A 4,113-nucleotide genomic window follows, 5' to 3' on the forward strand; every position below is an offset into this window, starting at 1 on the left:
CCGTAGAGGTACTTAAATATAAAACTCTAATAAGCAAGATACTGAGAGGGAAAAGGTACAATTTCGAATAAGAATACGGTGTGTAAAATACACAGGAGAACTTAAGTCGATCGTTCCAATAGACCACCAGAATATCTGTGCTTAGGCTAATCCCTCGCGCAACGACATAAGTTAACGAACAACAAGGTGGCGCGTAACAACAGAAGATCCCCGCGCCCATGAGGTGTAGAGAAGTCAGCCATAAGCTGAGGCAAGTAAGTGCTGTTAACAAAGGCACTAAATAAGAGAGGGCCAAGGAAGCTGTTTAACAATTATAAATGAAGCCTTTGTAGTAATATACCAAAGAGTAGGAACTTATCTTTAACTCCCGTAACAAAGTTCACCGTTCAAAAACAGAGAACACGAGAATTAAAGGCAGCCAAAATCTGTAATCAACTGGTTAGTCACAGTTATAATCAGAGGCTCAGCACAAATACAGCCGATAAATGCCAGGCCACCAAACCGTTTGTTGACGTATGTTAGAATAAGGCAAGAAGGATTGACCTTACTTCTACGTAATTGGGATTAAACAGATTCTCATGTGTATTAGTTGGTTAAGCAACACTTCAAGCAAGGGAACCTATAACACAGTTTGCATATATATTACATGTACAAGGTTTAAATCCGTTCTCCCCAGAAATAAAAAAAGTGAAAGGTCAACTGCTAAAATAACCAACAGCAGGAAATACTAGTAAATGTTATTGACTTTAGACTCAGGTGTTCGAATGGCTAATTAAACATTTCAGTTCAATCAGAATTACACGTAGCCGTCTACAGTAAAACTCAGACCCAGTTACGCTACAAAATTGTTTAACGAGTACTAAACTAATGAACTTCATTAGCAATACAATTATTGAAAAATGGTTCGCCACCAAGATTTAAATAACACAGGACAACGCTCAATGTAATCACGAATACGACAAAAGGATAAATTAATATTAGTTAAATAACTGTTTTTGGCCACTGTAAGTGGACTTAAGCAACCAAATTACACATGCAGTAAGAAAGGCAGAAAACACCCTTAGAGAGGCACTGTAAGACACAAATACTCAATTAATGTAAAACATCAATAAATAAAAATGGCGCTTAATCAGTAATCACATTAAATCAGCCCTTCAGTAAGCTACCAAGACAGGCCAGAAGCTCTCGGTACGACCAGTTTTGATGAAAGGTGTAAAAGGAGAAGGCAAGTTGAATATTTTCAGAGCAGCATTAAATAGCCGGCTGCACACAGCATTGAATCGCCTGAATCACAAACGAACGGAAGTGAAGACGAATTGAATTTATACAACCAGACGCCATCTCCCAAAAATTGCAACAGGAGAGGAACGCTAAGGCTGTGACCAAACAGGCACACAAGAAATATATCTGCCGCTGTTAGTGCAGGCCGCTGGTAGTCCATGTCTGCTGTACCCAGCTGTTCGCTTGCTCTCGTCGCACTGGCTCTTTCCATTCCGCAGCCTCCTCGGTGCCCCGCCAGAGATGCTGCTTCCCAAGGAGAATACATACAAAGAGTGAAATGTGGTGAAATAGACACAATCGACTACGTAAGGCAGGGAAGAACCAAAATGAGCCGTCAGCACAGCTCAACCTCAACCACTTTAACCGAGGTGTAGCCGCGCGGTCTAGGGTGTCTTGTCACGGCCCGCACGGCTCACCCCGTCAGAGGTTCTAGTCCTCCCTCGGGCATGGGTGTGTGTGTTGTCCTTAGCGTAAGTTAGTTTAAATTAGATTAAGTAGTGCGTAAGATTAGAGACCGATGACCTCATCAGTTTGGTCCTATAAGACCTTACTACAAATTTCAATTTTACTTAAACCGAGAGGTCCTCCCACAGAGCAGAAAGGTAATTAGCCTTTTTGACCTGGTTCACATGTATATTACTAGTTTTACCAGTCTTCAGGTCATGAACGAGAAGATTCAAAGACCTTAAAAATGGAAAAAGGCCCCACAAACTGGGGGGCTAGTCTGCCAGACTCCACACCATGCCGTTCTCTGCCCGGATTATGATCGGGAATAAAAACCTTAATAGGTGTCTGCCTTGATTTTAACGTTTCCCCTGGTGGAGGAGGACTAACTCGGTATTCCTTCCAGCCCTACTCCAGTTCTGTTTCATAACCAAGGGAGTTATATGCTCGGGAAAAACGGCACAGATAATCCACAGATAGCCAAGTGGAGTGTTAAGGAGGTAAGCGAACATAAGAGCCGGCTGAACAGTCTTAGATGCCTCACGCTAAGCTGAATTAAGGCCAAAATTGATCCAATGGAGAGGTATATCTCATTTTGTCTGAGCTTTATTGTGATAATAATTAAAGCTGCCTTAGGATGTCTATCATCCTTTTCAGAGAAGGAAGGCTGAGGATAACAAGGGGTAGTCGTAATATGGTTAACTGCGTTTTTGAGACAAAAGCGCTTAAAGTCACTAGTGACAAAGGCGTCGGCATTATCACTTACAAAACCGTAGGCGGACCGAACCAAGAAAACATGTTAGTAAGATGACAAATAGCAACAGAAGCGGAACCCCGTGTGCTAGGAAGTAGCCAAACAAATCTAGAAAAGGTATCGACTACTACTACACTACTGGCCATTAAAATTGCTACACCACGAAGATGACATGCTACAGACGTGAAATTTAACCGACACGAAGAAGATACTGTGATATGTAAATGATTAGCTTTTCAGAGCATTCACACAAGGTTGGCGGAGGTGGCGACACATACAACGTGCTGACATGAGGAAAATTTCCAACCGATTTCTTATACACAAACAGCAGTTGACCGGCGTTGCCTGGTGAAACGTTGTTGTGATGCCTCGTGTAAGGAGGAGAGATGCGTACCATCACGTTTCCGACTTTGATAAAGGTCGGATTGTAGCCTATCGCGATTGCGGTTTATCGTATCGCGACATTGGTGATCGCGTTGGTCGAGATCCAAAGACTGTTAGCAGAATATGGAATCGGTGGTTTCACGAGGGTAATACGGAACGCAGTGCTGGATCCCAACGGCCTCGTATCACTAGCAGTCCAGATGACAGGAATCTTATCCGTATGGCTGTAACGGATAGTGCAGCCACGTCTCGATCGCTGAGTCAACAGATGGGGAAGTTTGCAAGACAACAACCATCTGCACGAACAGTTCGACGACGTTTGCAGCAGCATGGACTATCAGCTAAGAGAGCATGGCTGCGGTTGCCCTTGACGCCGCATCACAGACAGGATCGCCTGCGATGGTGTACTCAACGACGAACCTGGGTGCACGAATGGCAAAACGTAATTTTTTCGGATTAATCCAGGTTCTGTTTACAGCATCATGATGTTCGCATCCATGTTTGACGACATCGCGGTGAACGCACATTGGAATCGTGTATTCGTCAGCGCCATACTGGCGTATCACCCGGCATGATGGTATGGAGTGCCATTGGTTACACGTCTCGGGCACCTCTTGTTCGCACTGACGGCACTTTGAACAGTGGACGTTACATTTCAGATGTGTTACGACCCGTGGCTCTACCCTTCATTCGATCCCTGCCAAACCCTACTTTTCAGCGGGATAGTGCACGACCGCATGTTGCAGGTACTGTACGGGCCTATCTGAATACATAAAATGCTCAACTGCTGCCGTGGCCAGCACATTCTCCAGATCTCTCACCAATTGAAAACGTCTGGTAAATGGTGGCCGAGCAACTGGCTCGTCACAATACACCAGTCACTATTCTTGATGAACTGTGGTATCGTGTTGAAGATGCATGGGCAGCTGTACCTGTACACGCCATCCAAGCTCTGTTTGACTCAATGCCCAGGCATATCTAGGCTGTTATTACGGCCAGAGGTGGTTGTTGTGGGTACTGATTTCGCAGGATCTATGGACCCAAATTGCGTGAAAATATTATCATACGTCTGTTCTAGTATAATATATTTGTCCAATGAATACCCATTTATCATCTGCATTTCTTCTTGGTGTAGAAATTGTACTGGCCAGTAGTGTAGTAAACAACGATTTCCTTCTTAAGTGCGAGGAAGAGGACCCACGTAATGAACAAATAATTTATCCACTGGGCTCTATTCTCGCTCACGTTGT

Source organism: Schistocerca americana, chromosome 3 (assembly GCF_021461395.2).
Source record: "Schistocerca americana isolate TAMUIC-IGC-003095 chromosome 3, iqSchAmer2.1, whole genome shotgun sequence".
Classification (NCBI taxonomy): Eukaryota; Metazoa; Arthropoda; class Insecta; order Orthoptera; family Acrididae; genus Schistocerca; species Schistocerca americana.